This window comes from Herpailurus yagouaroundi, unplaced genomic scaffold (assembly GCF_014898765.1).
Source record: "Herpailurus yagouaroundi ecotype Mexico unplaced genomic scaffold, PumYag 221, whole genome shotgun sequence".
Lineage (NCBI taxonomy): Eukaryota > Metazoa > Chordata > Mammalia > Carnivora > Felidae > Herpailurus > Herpailurus yagouaroundi.
In genome coordinates this window covers 8842335-8860107 of record NW_024412452.1, presented here as the reverse complement: position 1 = coordinate 8860107, position 17773 = coordinate 8842335, and the positions used below count along the sequence as shown (strand labels likewise).

Here is a 17773-nt window from a genome sequence, read left to right as displayed (position 1 = left end):
GTGGCTTGAAACAACACATATATGTTATCTTACCATTCTGAATGTCAGAAGTCCAAAATGGATCTTATGGGCTAAAATCAAGGTATCAGCAGAGCTGTGTTCCTTCTGGAGATTCTAAAGGAGAATCTGTTTCCTTGCTTTTCCCAGCTTTTAAAGACCATCTACATTCTTGACACATGGTCTCTCTCTTCATCTACAAAGTACATCACTCCAGCCTCTGCTGTTGTCCACATCTCCTCTCTGACTCTGATCCTTCTTTTTGCATCTTACAAGGACCCCTGTCATTACAATGGGCCCACCCACTTAATCACATCTCCAAAGTACCTGTTACAATGTAAATTAGCATATTCAAATGTTCCAGAGATTAGAACATGAACATCTTTGGGGAACCATTATTGAGCTCACCATATTATGCAAAGGAATTTGGACAGTATCATGTCAGCCAGGGACCAAAACCTCAATCCCTACCAATGTCAGGCAGGAAAGTAGATAAGTAAAGTGGGTATTACACAGTAGGGAAGAGGAGAGAAATGACAAACTGAAGACTTTGTGCTCTCTCTAAAAGGAGTGCCAGTTACTCAGCTCTGAATATCACCAAAATAAATACAAGCCAGTGGTGCTTTATCACATATTCTTATGGATATGTCATGGTTTATTGAACCATCCCTGTTGGAAATTAATGTTGGTACCTATATTACACTATTATAAATAATGCCATAATGGCCACCCTTGTACATAAATAATTTTCTGTAACTCTGATTATTTTTCTAGGATAGATATCTCAAAATAGAATTAAGCCAAACAGCACTGAGGTGCCTCTAAAAAGCATGAGCAGAATGTTCAGGACCACATGGGCTAGGAACACAATGTACAGTATATAAATCATTGCCTCTCAAAGCATGCTCCTGAAGACAAGCAACATTCCTTGAGCTAAATTTTTTTTTAAAAAAATCAGCTTTTGCTCAATTCATCAAAAATTAAATGGATAGAATTCCCCAATCTTAATTTACTATCCAATGTTTCTTAATCTCAGGAACCTGTCTTTGATTGCTAAAAATGAGCCCTAGCAAGTATCAAAGGAGCAATTAAGAAACCAGTATTGGTGGGCGACATAAGAAATGTTTTTACTAAATAAGCAAATACACATGCAAACACACATTTTGTGGATCATGACCTTAAACTGATCAAATCTAAAGCATTCTGAAAAGAGTATCCTGACTTCCAGGTGCTCCTAGTATTGGAGCAACTATATAAATCTTTTGATTTAGTATCCATTTCCCCGCAGTCATGGTATATTCTTTAAAAAGTAGAACTACAGGGGCGCCTGGGTGGCTCAGTCCGTTAAGCATCCGACTTCGGCTCAGGTCATGATCTCGCCGTAGGTTCGAGCCCCGCGTCGGGCTCTGTGCTGACAGCTCGGAGCCTGGAGCCTGTTTCAGATTCTGTGTCTCCCTCTTTCTCTGACCCTCCCCTGTTCATGCTCTCTCTCTGTCTCAAAAATAAATAAATGCTGGGCGCCTGGGTGGCGCAGTCGGTTAAGCGTCTGACTTCAGCCAGGTCACGATCTCGCGGCACGATCTCGCGGTCCGTGAGTTCGAGCCCCGCGTCGGGCTCTGGGCTGATGGCTCAGAGCCTGGAACCTGTTTCCGATTCTGTGTCTCCCTCTCTCTCTGCCCCTCCCCCATTCGTGCTCTGTCTCTCTCTGTCCCAAAAATAAATAAACGTTGAAAAAAAAATTTAAAAAATAAAATAAATAAATAAATAAATGCTAAAAAAAAAAAAAAAGTAGAACTACATCTCACAGGAAAATACAAGAAACAGACCATTGGGAAGGTCAATACAGAGCAAGAAGCCTCCTGCACTGGCCAAGGATGGGGCAATCAAAGATTAATGCTACCATCATGTGAGTCACAGCAAATGCTGCCAGTGGGTGCACATAAATGGCATTTCTGGCATGTGTTTGGTCTTTAGTGCAATTGTGTGGGTTGTAAACCGAATTCTCTTTTTTAAAAAAATGACAGGGACACCTGGATGGCTCAGTCGGTTAAGTATCCGACTCCTGATTTTGGCTCAGGTCATGATCTCATGCTTGTGAGCCCGAGCTCTGTGTCCAGCTCTGTGCTGAATCATGGAGGCTGCTTGAGATTTTCTCTCCCTCTCTCTCTGTCCCTCCCCTGCTCACACTCTCTCTGTTTCTCTCAAAATAAAGAAGTAAAATTTTAAAAATAAATAAATAAAAATTAAAACGACGGAATAGAATCATACGTTGCATATAGGAAAGGTAGGTGTTGTTCTTGAAAATTTTTTCCATGTATGCATGATGTATATTTGCATATATATGTATACACACATACACACACAGAGAGAGACACACACACACACTGTGACAAGTTAAAACATTTTTTCCTTACTGTGGGTCTTAGTCAAAAATATTTCAAAGTTACTGTTGTAGAAGAGAGAGTGATATGTTGGTCAGATTCCCCATGAAGTAGACACCAAGATAGAATTATCTGTGCAGGAATAATTTAATTCACTTATTGGTGGAACCAGTGTGAATAAGGAAGAAAGAGAAGCAGGAGAAGACAGAAAGAACTTCTTCATTTCTTATTTTGGGCAGGAATGGCCCAGCAAAAATAAGCCCCCAGCCCAGGGAGAACATTGCCTTGTTGTGAGAGCAATGACAGATACTGAAATGCAGCTTTGGCAACTGTCCACCAGCTGTACTCCCTACAGTGCAGATCTCCTGAAGGGCAATCCTTGACATCACCCAGAGGTCATGGGGGAGACATCTCCATTGTTAGATCCTTCTCTGTGGCATTTGTGTGTACTACAAGTTAGGAGCCTATGCTCTGAAGAAAGGCTCCTTGGGTTCAATCCCAGCTCCAAGGCCAAGACTCAAGTGAGGCAAGTGGAGTCTCCAGGCCACAAAGGTTAAGGAGGCCCTTACTTCCTGAGAGGCACTTGCCTAGTCCCAACAGTGACTACTTTCTTCAGTAGCATGTGCCCATAACTCACTGGAGTCCCTACCTTGCCCAGCTGGGTCATCTGCTGCTGGGAATGAGAATAATGTACCCTATGTGCAGGATTGCTGTGTATATTAAATGCGTTAGTGAATATGTACACTTTGGACAATGCTTGCATGTAGTAATGAATGCAAGAGTTGAATGCTTCTATTATCCTCAGTGTTACATTTATATTTAAAATTCAGATTTTCAGGCACCATCCCACTGCCCCAAACAATTTTGATGCAGCAGGTCTGGGGTGGGGTGGATGAGTATGTCTCTGTAATATGCCCTCTTATTCTTACAAGCACCCACATCTGAGAACCACTGACCAGGTTCTCCTAGCTGAGCACTCCTTTCTTACTACTTAGCCCCTTGCTACTCATCTATTTCATTCTTGCTCCAACTACCATAACTCGGGCAATGAAGCCAAACTATGTCACGTGTGCTTTCAGCCCAAAGAAAGCTGCAGGGGAAGAGCCCAAAGGTGCAGAGTAGTCTCATCATGACGTGGCCTTCAGCAGGTGAAAATGTCACTCCACCCTTAGGCTTTAAAAGTAGATGCCTAAATTCTGCATTACTGTAGAACTGAACTCCTCTGCCTCCCTCTCCTCGTGTATTTCTCACCCTCCCTGTCTGACTTTGAAACCACTATGCTGGAACCTCCCCGAGAATGCAATCACTCAGCTATTCATGGGATCCCAGATCACAACAAGGAGTGGTTTTGTGAACAGCACCTTCCTTTCACGCACAGAGATGCTTCAGGGATGTGGTTGTGAACGCCTCCAAGCACACGGGTGTCAGGCCCCCGACAGTGCCCTCGCCCACAGCTTTGAAGTCTCTCAGCCTCGAGATGCAGGCCATGAGAAGCACACAGGTGCACATTCAATCGGGGCTTGTGGGGGACAATAGCTTCTGATTGGGATGTGATCCCACCCATGCCAGAAATTGGCGGCAGCATAATCAACTTTGTATTAAATGACAGCACCACTCGCCATTACCTTACGTTCTGAAGGGATCCATTTAATATGGAAAACATAAACCAAAAAGCTTGAGAGGCTGAAGTGTTCTGCCTGACTCTCAAGGAGGGGCTGAAGTCAGAATAACAGCCATGGTTTCAAACATAGCCTGAAGAGGAAATTGCTTGGGGCAGGGAATGCATCTCAATCTGGCCAGCAATTCAAGCTGTCAGTTTGCATTCATTACATGTCATGGTCTGCCCAGCATGAATAGCCTTGCTGATCACCCAACTCAGCGGGCTGGTGCCAAGCATGGCAGGCAATGCTGATACCACAAGCAGTTGTTGCTATGATTTATTGAGCACTGACTATATGTGAAGCAGAGCCTTTTGCTAGCACATTATCTCATTTAACCATCATGACAACTTTATAAAGTGGGTATTATTATCATTATAAAGATGTAATTGGTGAGGCACAGAAAAGTTACACAACATGTCCCAAATCAAAGTTAGAAAACAGAGATTCCAAATCAGTCTGGCTCCAGAATCATTGCTCTGTTTTAAGGAGATGCCTTTGAATGGAATGAAACAAAAAAGTATGACATGGCTCTGCCATATATATTATGGTATAAAGGTGGAGAAAGCATAAAACATACAAGATACAAATTAGGGAGAGTCAGATTTGGAAAGGGCAGAGCCCAAATTATGCAGAAAGGGGAATATCAGAGTGAGGGTGTAATTTGTACAAGCAGGAGTAGGTTAGAGGGGGCATCTTGTTGCTGATCCACCTTGTTATCTAAGCACAACTGGAAGACAATAAAACCCAGGACCTGAAACTCAACCCATCTCAAGGGATGGGTAGGCTTCAGGTGCCAGACTCAACTGGGTATTAGCAGGCAGAAAGTGGCCCTTTGTATGGATGGATCCAGGCAGTGTCCCCTCAAAAAGGTACAACCCAAGGAAGCAGAGTATCCTGGTGGAAGGGCAGGGAGTTCAATGTGAAGAGAATAGAGAAGAGAATTTCTTTGCCATACTGGAGAGGAAGGATTTTGAAGAAGATCAGAGGACAGGCTGGGTTTATTCGAGTTTCTATCAGTCACAAGCTATGTGATCTTGGACAAGTTACTTCGTCCCTGGTTCTGTTTCTTCATCTGCAAATTGGAAATAATGATGGTACCTAAATCATAAGGTTGTGAAGAAGATTAAAAGGATTCATGGAAAACAGAACAGTGTCTAAAACAAGTTAAATGCTCTATAAAGTCTTGTTGTTGTTTTAACCATATGTGGGACATAATAAAAATGGTTAGAAGGGGAAAGTTATCAGCTGGAGAGGTTAACAAGGAGGAAAGTGAAGCAGACAGGATGGCAGCCTGGGAGAAGTTGGTGGCAATGGGATGTACCTGGGATGATGAACCACAGGCATGTGGTTGGTGGCCTTAAAACAGTCTCTATCCTTAACACATGTCCTAACTTATTTACAGCTCACCACAATGTCTATGATGTAGGCTACTTTATGGCCCCACTTTACAGATGTGGAAACTGTGGCTCAGAAATGGGAAGTAACTTGTCCGAGGTCATATAGCTAATAAGGGATAAAATTGGGGTTCGAATGAGACATCAACTGTCAAATGACTTATTGTCTTCAGGTTTCTATTAAATCCTTGGTTTAGAGTTAGTTTAGTGACTATAACAGGTGTTGGGGAGGATTTTGGTCATCTGCAGACTCTAAACTAGATTTTCTTTAACCACTAAGAATCCCAGTTACCCAATGAAACAACATTTTGTGTATTAGGATACGTGTGATCTAATCTCACATAATGTACCTGGATTATGAGCACTTTCACACACTTTACCCATTCCAACCATTATTCAACCAATGCCTGTAGTTAAGTTCTTTCCTACATTCTAGGTATTATTCAGGCCTTAGGGACTCAAATGAATAAGCTACAAAGGCAGAGAAACAGTTATATAAACAACCTCAGAACATTCTTACAAATGTTATGGCAGAGGCATTCAAAGATTTGTGTATTGGGGTGGGCAGCATCATAGGGGGCAGTCAAGAGCCCAACTCCCTCACTTAAGAGATGTAACTGTATGGAAACCAATTTGACAATAAATTTCATATATAAAAAAAAAATAAAAAAAATAAAAAAAAATAAAAAAAAAAGAGATGTAACTGTTGAAATCTAGGATTAGATTCGCTCATGGACACTCTCATTCTTGTCTCCTTCTTCCTCTGTCTGCTCTGTGTCCAACCCCTGCTTCATATCCCCAACCTCACATTGACTTCAGCCCCATCCCAGTCCCTGGAATTCCTATTTACATTTTTCTGATCATATAATGTTCAAATTAACCAATCAGTATTGAAGGTGAGACTTGCTCCTTTCCCAAAAGTCAGATGTTGAACAATGGAGAGACAGAAGAGAAAGACTAACCTCTGAAAGGAGAAGAAGGGAGAATTCTATGGTAGTCTGTATATCTCCTTCTAAGCGAATGGGGATTGGGGGAGATTGTTTTGGCCTGGTAGCTAATGCAGAGTATATAGCTGTAAATGGCATGCTAATAATGGCAAAAGTCTCATGACTACAAAAATCTTTTTTTTTTGTACTTCTTTTTTTTAATGTTTATTTCTTTATTTTGAGAGAGAGAGAGAGAGTGAGCATACGCAGGTGGGGGAGGGGCAGAGAGGGAGACAGAGAATCCCAAACAAGCTCTGCACTGTTGGCACAGAGCCTAATGCAGGGCAGGAAGTCATGAACTGTGATCATGACCTGAGCTGAGATCAAGAGTCAGACACTTAATCAACTGAACCACCCAGGTGCCCCTACAAAAATCCCTTTTTAATGATACCACAGGGGTCATTCCAGCCTTCTATCTTTGCTTATGGACTTCAACTTTTTTACTTGATGTATTTACACACATTTGAGGGTTTTTTTAGAAGTTTGTATTACCTTTATAATTAAAACAGTAAAATGAAAAGTAAAAGCAAATAATATTATATTAACAAGTTCAACACTTGTTGGTCACTTGCATTGGACAAAGCAGTAAGATAGATACAAATGAGAATGAGATATATACTCTTCCTTTAAGGAACTCGATAATGATGAAGCAAAAACTCAATATTGTCCAAGAGAAGGAATTAAATAATCTGACTAGAGATGAATATCTGATGGTGATTTGTAGTCCTCGTACTAATATTCTCAAAGTGCTTTTAAGCTATTCTAATAAGGGGATCTCAGGAGTTGCCAATATTCTCGAACCATTTTTCAGTATTTCATTTTATTAGAGCAATAAATTCTCTCCTATTGGTCTTGAAACTTAGCTGCTCTTGAACAAAGAAGACAGCGAAGAACTACTGAAATCTCTTAAATTCTCTGAGATGTGGCAAGACAGAACTCACTTTCTGACATCTTAATGTTTTCTATAACCTGATCAGCAAGCAATAAGCCATCTCACCCACTGGTGATCAATTTAACGTTTGGTAAAACTCAATATCCTGGTAACAAACAAACAACAACAAAAGATGAGAAGAAGCTGATATGCACATCCATGATGGAGATGATTCCCCTAGCTAGTTCATACAGCCTGTAACCAAAATCAGAGTGAGCATCGACTAAGTTTAAGGGTGGTGGGGGATGGGGCGCCTGGGTGGCGCAGTCGGTTAAGCGTCCGACTTCAGCCAGGTCACGATCTCGCGGTCCGTGAGTTCGAGCCCAGCGTCAGGCTCTGGGCTGATGGCCTGGAGCCTGTTTCCGATTCTGTGTCTCCCTCTCTCTCTGCCCCTCCCCCGTTCATGCTCTGTCTCTCTCTGTCCCAAAAATAAATAAACGTTGAAAAAAAAATTAAAAAAAAAAAAAAGGGCGGTGGGGGGAGTCTCCCTCCTTTATGTAAGGGCCTTATTTATAGGTATAGACAATCATTAGGAAGACTGCTTTGCTTTCAAATATCTTCTGATCAGCTGCTGGAAATTTCACTGTTAGCAATTTTCCCCCCTTTATATCTTTCCCCTTCCTCTGTTAAATTCAGGAATTTTAGAGCTGCAGGCAGGAAGTTATAATCAATTCAGTTTGGATCAATAAACATGTATTGAGTGTCTCCTGTAGACGAATGCTATGCTAAACTTAAGATACAAAGCTAAGTAAAATGCATTCCTTTAGTTAAGGACCATATAGCCTGAGCAGAGGTTTTTGAAAGCCAGCCTAAAGGATTGCAAAAGATGGCAACTCAGGTCCTTGTTAAATAAAAATAAAGGTCTCCAGGCTCCCTCCCAGAGATTCTGATTGGGTAAAATTCTCCAGAAGATTTTGTCATGTAGTCTAAGTTAGGTTTCACTAGCCTAGGAAAAAGACAAACATCCATAAATTAAGTTATAATTCAGCGTTTTAAATTCTACAGTGAAAGCATCTATAAAGTTCAGTGGAAGCAAGCAATTAATACTGGCTGGGAGGATGAGTGGGAAATCCACAGGTTTGACCCATTGGTATTCAGACTGGGCAGTGATGGATGAGTGGAGTTCTCTGGCAGACAAGGGTGTGGGAGAGAAGGGCATTCCGGATGGAGGGAAAAGCTTGAGTACGAATTGTTCAGTGGGCAATTTATTGCTTGCTGTGATTTCAACAGAGACAAGTGGATGTGGAAGAGATGTAGACAAAGAGGATGAAACTAAGGGAAAATTGACTAAGAAGCCACAGGCAAGAAGGAAAACGCATTAAGCAGTTAATTTAAATGTAGAAATATTCATGTATTGGGGCTCCTGGGTGGCTCAGTGGGTTAAGTGTCTGACTTCAGCTCAGGTCACAATCTCACAGTTCACGAGTTTGAACCCTGCGTCAGGCTCTTTGAGGACAGCTCAGAGCCTGGAGCCTGCTTTGGATTCTGTGTCTCCCTCCCTCTCTGTTCCTGCCCCACTTGCTCTCTCTCTCTCTCACTCTCTCTCTCTCGAAAATAAATACACATTACAAAATTTAAAAAAAGAAATATTCATGTATTTACTCATTCACTTATTCACTCAACAAATATTTATCAAACCACTGCACTCAAACTGAGCATTTTATCAGGTAAAGACCACAGGTCAGTAAAGGGGAGAGTGGGGTCTTGGGGCATAAGAAGAGAAAGTAGAAGGCTCAAAGGTGACCCGCTTCAGCATTTAAATTCAAATTATTGAAAATACAGAGATTAGAGACCCAAGACTGGAGATTCCTGAGATGTGGCTAATTTGCACTTGAATATAGGAATTGGAATTAGGTAATACATGTGAAAATCAGTTATAACCATACATATTGCTATACAAATGCTTAGATTGCTACATATTCATGTAAAAGTAGAGTGATGTGTGAAGTGTGAGGGAAGACTGGTCCCAAGACAGGTTACTTACTAAAGGGTTAATCCATTCCTTGTCAGGCAGTTTAGAAACATGATTTTATAGAGACAAGAGTTGCCAATACATGTTGTCAGAAAAGGAAGAAGCTTCAGGTACGACTTTTGTTTCCTTAATTATTTATCATTAAAGTCTTCCATTGGGGGTAACAAGTAATAGACCCTGATTCTTCTCAGAAAATCTCATTTGCCCACAAAAGAGTTCAACCAGGGGATTTAGGCTGCTAACCATTTACCATTCTTGTTTTTCTTTTTTCTTTTATAGTGTTTGGCTTTCTGATTTGAACTGTTGGAGAGTACTCCGTTTTGTTTCTTTTGTATTGTTGTTTTACTTTTGTTTTGTTTTAGTTTGCTTCATTTAACTTCTTTTCTTTGTGGGGAGACAATGTATAGACTTGATTAATGTAACTGATGATACATGACTAGCTATCTCTATAAGCTCCTCCTCTTCTCCAGGAGACTTGAGATAGAAATGTATCAAGGAGGAGAGATTCTAAGTGATGAAGGAATAGAGCTAGGCCAGTCTCTGTCATCTTGGGCTACCAAAACAAAGTAAGAGAGAGTGGGTGGCTTAAACAATAGAAATTTATTTTTTTTATAGTTCTGGAGGCTTGAAGCCCAAGGTCAAGGTGCCATCTTGGTTGGTTTGTGGTAAGAGCTCTCTTTCTGGCTTGTAAACAGCTGCCTTCTCCTTTGTGTCTTTTCTTATAAGAACTCTAATCCCATCATGGGAACCCCACCCTCATGACTTCATCTAAACCTAATCATCTCCCCAAAGCCCAAATTCCAAATACTATCACATTGGGGTTAAGGCTTCAATGTAAGAATTGTGTACGTGTGTGTGTGTGGGGGGGCGTACGTAATTCAGTTTATAACAGACAGTGAACCCCCCCCCCACCCACCCAAAGGCCAACTCTTCTGATGTTGTTGCTGGGGCTGTTGGTCCAGGGTGCTTATTAAGTAGGGGCCACATGGACTGTGAAGTCTACCACAGAGATGCTAGAGCCAAATTCATCATTATAATAGAAAATAAGCTTGTAACATTGTTGTGAGGGCAATAGCAGACCCAACATCAGAGGTGAAAGGGTAGGCACTACTGTAAAACCTCATTGTCACCTGGGATACCCCTCTGATGCTTACTTTAGCACTTTTTAAGTGTTGTCATATTTTGCAACTTTCTCCAAAGGTCAGGTCAGATCCATGACAGATAGGGAACAGGAACTTAAGAGACCATGCCAGTAAGTTTCCTGTTAAACTCAGGGAGGCCCTTCCCACAGCCTTGACAATGCCAGTGGGTGTAAGGGTGGTGTTCTGGGCAGCACCCCAGCCATCATGCCAGTCTTCCAAAGGAGCTATCTAAAATTTTCTACATGGCAGTAATAGCATAAACATGGTAATCAACCTTCCACAATGCCAATGTTATCATAATAACCTGGGCCAGGGAGGCCAAGAGGTGGTTCAGGGGACATTGCTGACAATCTTGAGGGAGTGGTCATACCTCTAATGCTTTACTGCCAGCACTAGCATCAGCAGAAGGGGCAGAGATGATAGCCCTTTGGAGTCTACCCTTTAAGTGAGACCCAGATTTCTGTTAGGTAGTAAAGACACTAGTGGACTCCAAAGCACATTTAGCACAAGCATCATCCCCCTTTGATGTTACAAGACAGAGGCATACTTCCCATCGATCACAAGCTTCCCAGTCTCAGTTTAGACAGTGCCATTGAATTTGCATGCATACAACAGATCGTGTAGTTGAGGTCAAAGATGGTAACAATGTTGCTTTGCCAATGCTCAAGGCAGCTCTTTCTGGTGATCAGGCATGCAATATGGCCACATCTGTTTATTCTGACCTTCATCGCCATGTCTTAGGGATGCAGCTGGCACTTCATAAAAAGGCATAGCTGATTGTTGAGCGAGAATTCGTTTTTTTCTTAAGGAGGCAAGATGGCAACATGATTCCATGTACCTCTCCTTTCTCACATTCTTGATGAGATAACCAGAGAGGAAATCCTCTGTATTAGCACTGAAACCCAGGGGTTTATGCCAACACATGCTAGACATCTGAAGGAATTTCTCAGATTTATCGTGCAAGTGGAGTTCTAGGGGACTGACATGGGACCCTCGGAGCAAATGTAGTGGAGTTCACTGGGGAAAGAAGTTCCAAGAGCCAGAGCAAGCAGCCCCTTGTGGCTCACAGGAAAAGTGTTTTTTGCTTATCCACTTGAGGCCACTGAAAGGTTTTAACCAAAAAAAGTGAGAAGTTGGATTTCTATTTTTAACAGATTAAGAGTCTGATTAAAAATTGAACTAGGTTGGGGCGCCTGGGTGGCTCAGTCGGTTAAGCGTCCGACTTCAGCCAGGTCACGATCTCGCGGTCCGTGAGTTCAAGCCCCGCGTCGGGCTCTGGGCTGATGGCTCAGAGCCTGGAGCCTGTTTCTGATTCTGTGTCTCCCTCTCTCTCTGACCCTCCCCCGTTCATGCTCTGTCTCTCTCTGTCCCAAAAATAAATAAACGTTGAAAAAAAAAAATTGAACTAGGGGGGCGCCTGGGTGGCTCAGTCGGTTAAGCGGCCGACTTCGGCTCAGGTCATGATCTTGCAGTCCGTGAGTTCGAGCCCCACGTTGGGCTCTGTGCTGATGGCTCAGAGCCTGGAGCCTGTTTCAGATTCTGTGTCTCTCTCTCTCTGACCCTCCCCCGTTCATGCTCTGTCTCTCTCTGTCTCAAAAATAAATAAACATTAAAAAAAAAAATTGAACTAGGATGGTGGCTATAGAAATGGAATAAAGAGATAGATTTTCCAAATACATTAAAGGTACAATTACAGGATTTGGTGTTGGACTGGATGTTAAAAGTAGCTGTCTCTAGGTGGTGGAACTGAAGGATAATTTTTAGTCACCTATTTTTTTTCTTTCAGACATTTCATAATTTTGTACGGTGAACATTGATTGTACCAGTAACTTTTTAAAAACTTAAAACCAAAAAAAAAAAAAAATCTTCCTGAATACACCAAGAAGGGATAACTAGATTATGTACTAGGTAGATCCTGGAGAAGCAACTTCAAAATAAGAAAAATCCTCAAAAGATGAGCAAAACAGATGAAACAGAAGCAAGACTCCTGGCATGTACTGGTGTAGGACTTTCAGTGTCTGTGTGTTTGGCCGGGGCGGTGGTTGTCAGACTTTTTTTTTCAGTATTGGGATTCTTTCCTCTAATAAAATCTACACAGAGAGCTTGCATGTAGCAGAGATCACAGGAGCAAGCCTCTGGTTGAAGGAGGAGGAGGTTGAATTTACGCCTGAGGTCACCCTCCTCTATCTCTCCCTTTCCTCGGGAACAAAGGCTGAGGCACTGAGAGAGAGAGAGAGCGAGCAACTATGGTTTGGCTTTTTCTTTTCATTTCCTTGGCTTTAGGGATTTAAGCAGAGGCAGTTCTGTTTGATGCAAGCGATATGTGGGTGACAGACAAAGCTGAGCAGAAGCCTGCTTTCAACCTGTAGCCAATCACAGCCATTGTTGTGCACTGGCTAGAATAAATGTATTTGAAGGCAGTGCAGCACTGATTGGAAAGACTCCTTAAATGGGAAAACAAGAAAAAGAAGCCTTTTATCTTTCAAAGAAAGAAAAGACAAATGGGAGATGAGAACATGACTTGCAAGAAAAATGTCTGCCCCAGGTTGGGCTTAAACTATGTTTCTTTAATCTTCTGCTTGAAGCCTCACCATTGCTAAGGACATCCAGGCAAGTCACAGTGCTGAGAGAGGAGGGCCAGGGCAGAGAAGGTGAATGGGCCAGGCCATGCACCCCATGGGGAGTCACTACCCATCTGTCACCATTCAGACAATGAAGGGACATAATTGTTCCCACCAAATGGAGTTTGCAGTGAACTCTGAGAGCTTATGAATGAATGAAGGTTGGAGAACCATACGTTTTAGACCGATGTATCAGGGAAAAGAGGAAGAACCGTTCATAGGAGAACAGGTTGGGAATGCACTATTTCTCCACCACTCACTCCTCTCCCTCTCCATCCCCAGCATTTCTATGGTGGCTGTCCTGCTCTCCATGACTACACTCCTGTAGTCATCTAGAGATGATGCACCGGCTGGCTGAGCACAGACCCAAGCCGGACCAATCCTAACTCCTTATCCCCATTCTAAGCTGATTTCTCCGGGGATGGCAGTCTAACCTATGCTGAGCCTCTGAATGTCTTGCAGGGGGTTCTGGAATTGAAGCCAAGAACATCAGTTAATCTTTTTCATCAGTTAATCTTTGGCTTACTAGGCAGCCAAAGAGGTAAGCATTAAGACTATCGCATTCTTCAGTAGATGGATAAACAAACTCTGGTACATCTATGCAATGGAATACTGTTCAACTATAAAAAGGAAGAAACTACTGATAAACATATCCACTTGAGTTAATCTCAAAGACACCATGTTGATCGAAGGAAGCCAGGTCCAAGAAGTTGCATAGTGTATGATTCCATTTATACGACATTCTCAAAAAGAAAAACTCCAGTGATGGGGAGCACAGGAGAGGTTGCCAGGGTTATTATAGGTGGAGGGAGGGGATGACTACAAAGCAGTAGCATGAGGCAGTTTTGAGGGCCACGAAAATGTTTGCATCCTGGTTGTGCTGGTAGTTACACAAATTTATACCTGTGTTAAAATTCACAAAATTCATAAATGTTTTTCAAAAGAAAAAAGTCAATTTGACTATATGGTATTTTTTTGAGAGAGAGAGAGAGAGAGAGAATATGTGAGTGAACAGGAGAGGAGCAGGTGTAGAGACAGAGAGAGAATCTTAAGCAGGCTCCATGCTCAGCACAGAGTCTGATGTGGGCTCAACCCCCCAGACCCTGGGATCAATGACCTGAGTTGAAATCAAGAGTCGGATGTCCCACCAACTGAGCCACCCAGGTGCCCCGACTATATGGTACTTTTTAAAATAAAATTTTTAACCATTAAAAAGAAAAACTTTCTCATTTGCAAGGAGAGGTGGTTGATCTACAAAAGGTAGGAAGTAGAAAAACTTAAAACTGCTCAGAGACAAAAAAGTATAAGAGAGAAACCAGAGTCCCTTTGGGTCCGGTTCTAGCAATTGTGTTCTTATTCTTGGCTTCCCTGAGACACACTTATATTCTCATCATAAATTCCCCTTTTATACTTAAGCTAATTGAGCTCAGATGTTTCATCAGCAATCCAGAATCCTAACTAATTTAGTAAGAATCACTGGTTCACTGTTGCATTTGTTGTTCTGGAGCTGGAGGGTAGCTTCCCTCCCTACAAGCCTAACAGTAAATGGAGGCCTACTTTATAGACAACGTCACCTCAGCAGTTATAGGTTTTACTACACTGATAATAAACCGCACATTCCAAATCGCTGACTCATTAAGCCCTTGCTCCAAATCCTCTCTCCCTAAGGTTGCCACATAATGCTGTGAGTGCTCATTAAATCTCAGAGATTTTTAAGTGACATTTACTGTTATACACAGTTCAGCTGACCTTATGGGGGTAGTTTCCACAAAGCATGCCAGGAAAAGCCCCATGTTACCAGCCTGCTGGTAGAGTTTCCTTCCAGTGTGAGGAAAACCCAGTGTACATAGAGACCAGCTGATCTTCTTTTCTAATCCCCAGAAGTGACAGATAATCTGGGGTATCCAGCCAGCTTATTTCGTTCCTCATGGAGATCTATTCTATCCTGCCTGTACTTCCACTAGAGCCAGATGCGGTGAACATATCCCTTATTCTGAACTGTAGTTTTCCCCAAGAGTATGCAGGATAAAAGGAAACTCTGCTAGGAACATTCATTTGCATGTTTATTAAATAATTGATACACCAACTATTAATACATTTTTGTTTTCTTCAGTGCAGCCAGCACTTTGCTAGGTAACCGAGACGAGTGAAACAGTGGCCAAGGAGTCCATGGTCTTATGAGGAAATGGACTTTCTGATAATATCTGCACCCTGGAGGCAGACCAGTACTCCAGAGTGACACCCAGGAAGGAGGGAGGAACAGAGGTGCCATAGGATAGCTGCTGGGAGAAAGTGATACATGGGTTTTAAAGGATGAGTAGGGGTTTGCCATGCTTCCAGGTGGAGAAGGGCCCTCTAGATGGAGGGGACACACACTGGGCAAGGGACGTGAAACCATGCAGTGGAGTTGGCCAACTCAAGGAGTCTGGAACTTGCAGAGGTGAGGGAGAGATAGGAGCCCCAGCAGGAGGTGGCACTTCATCCTGCAGGGAGTGTGTGGCTATGTGGGGTTTCACAGAGACAGATGACGTGAATGTTTTTGCACTTTTAGAAAATATCACTTTGGCAGCAGTGGGGGTGACTAATGAAAGATGGACTGAATCCAGTGGGAAGAAGGTAAACTAGGAGGAGCCTGAGGCTGTAATCCAGGTGAAAGAATCAAGTGGGGAGAAAGTTGAGAGGATACATTTGGTAGGAAGGTTTCTTTTTTTTAAAGCTTGTTTGTTTGTTTGTTTGTTTGTTTAGAGCATGAGTGGGGGAGGGGCAGAGAGAAAGGGAGAGAGAGAATCCCAAGTAGGCTCTGTGCCTTCAGTGCTAGAGCCTGACTTGGGGCTCAATCTCACAAACCGTGAGATCATGACCTGAACTGAAACCAAAGGTCAGATGCTTAACCAACTGAGCCACCCAGGTGCCCCTGGGAGGATACATTTGGAAGACAGAATTGATAATGGGTGGTGACCAGTAGGGTATGGTGTTTAAAGAAGAGAGACCAGGATGCCACTTACATTTATGATTTGGGATCACAGGCGGATGGGGACGACAGTGCCAAAGAACAGGAGGGAAGACAGGAGGAGGAACAAAGTTGGTAAGGCCAGGTGGAGATGAGAAATGCTGAATTCAGAAGGGAAACTGTTTTTCTCCTCCATCGAGACAAAATAAATAAATCAGTAGGGAGGTCTGTCATTGGAATAGGAATTTTATTTTATTCACATAGCAATGCTCTGCACATCTTTTTTTTAATGTCTTTTATTCATGTAGAAGAAACAAAGAAAGAGGAGCTCAGACAGCCAGAATAAGGAACCCAGGGAAATTTTAGCAGACTGGGAAATAAAGCTTTCTTGTCTGAAACACTTCTGGTGAGCCAGTAAGTGAGAGAGACAAAGCCACTTTGATGATATGCAGTCCACCAGGTTGAACACAAACTGCTAAAAAAGGCCAATGATGGGAAGCTCAAAGGAGTGATTTTAAAATGCAGCAATCAAATCACTATCTGTGCATAAGATTAGGTATGGGAAAAGTTCAAAACATTTCGGAAACAGTAGGAAAGGCAAGTTCCTATTGACTATGAAATTTGTTCTTGGTGATCAAGAGTTAGTGTAACGTTAAGATCACTGTTTTAATACAGAATTCTATTTTTTTTATGTGAAAAATAAAAACCAACATTTAAAACCAACCTTAACCAACATTTAAAAAAAAAATTTTTTTAACATTAGTTTTTGAGAGAGAGAGAGACAGAGCATGAGCGAGGGAGAGGCAGAGAGAGAGGAGTCACAGATTCCAAAGTAGGCTCCAGACTCCAAGCTGTCAGTACAGAGTCCCACATGGAGCTCGAACTTACAGAGGCTCATGACCTGAGCTGAAGTCGGACGCTTAACTGGCTAAGCCACCTGGGCACCCCTTGGTTCCCTGTCCACCTGCTGATCCCCATGACAAGAAATGAGAGAACATTCCCTCATACAGCTTCAGTTATCATCACAATAGTGACGTGTCACAAATCTCCCACTTTAAGATCCCTTTATGAGACTTTTTACTGGATATATTCACCTCCCGCCACTCAACCTGCTCCCCCTCATGTGTCTCTTATCTCAGTGGGCCCAACACCGCAGCCCTCATCCCTGATTTCCTCTTAGACCACCTTCACTCATCAGTTCCTGAGGGACATGTGTGTGTATGAGAGAGAGAAGACTGATCTCTTTTTTTTTTTTCTTTTTCAACGTTTATTTATTTTTGGGACAGAGAGAGACAGAGCATGAACGGGGGAGGGGCAGATAGAGGGGGAGACACAGAATCGGAAACAGGCTCCAGGCTCTGAGCCATCAGCCCAGAGCCCGACGCGGGGCTCGAACTCCCGGACCGCGAGATCGTGACCTGGCTGAAGTCGGACGCTTAACCGACTGCGCCACCCAGGCGCCCCGAGAAGACTGATCTCTTAAGAACACTTCACATCTACATAGTTTTCTCTAACCATTCTGCCATTCTTCTACTCCAGGCTGCTGTCAGCTCTCTTCTGGATTATGACAACAAGCACCTAATTGATCCCTCTGCTTCAAGTCTGCTCCAGTTCAATCCTTCTACTTCCCATTCTAAAATGTAAGTGTGATCATGTGAATCCCTTGATGAGTTTCTTGATTAAAATTCTGTGGTTTCCCTTTGTTCTTAGGTTAAAGTCCAAAGTCCTCAACATGGTT

General features: G+C 42.6%; 1 long non-coding RNA gene across 2 annotated transcripts in view; it reads left to right on the top strand.

The window, feature by feature from the left end:
* The window catches only part of LOC121019205 (uncharacterized), a 250875-nt gene that overhangs the window by 169522 nt on the left and 63580 nt on the right, over positions 1 to 17773 (top strand). For both annotated transcript variants that reach the window (XR_005785502.1, XR_005785503.1), the window contains exons 5-6: positions 13548 to 13626; positions 17575 to 17675. This is a non-coding gene — a long non-coding RNA (uncharacterized LOC121019205). The remainder of the gene's footprint in view (positions 1 to 13547; positions 13627 to 17574; positions 17676 to 17773) is intronic.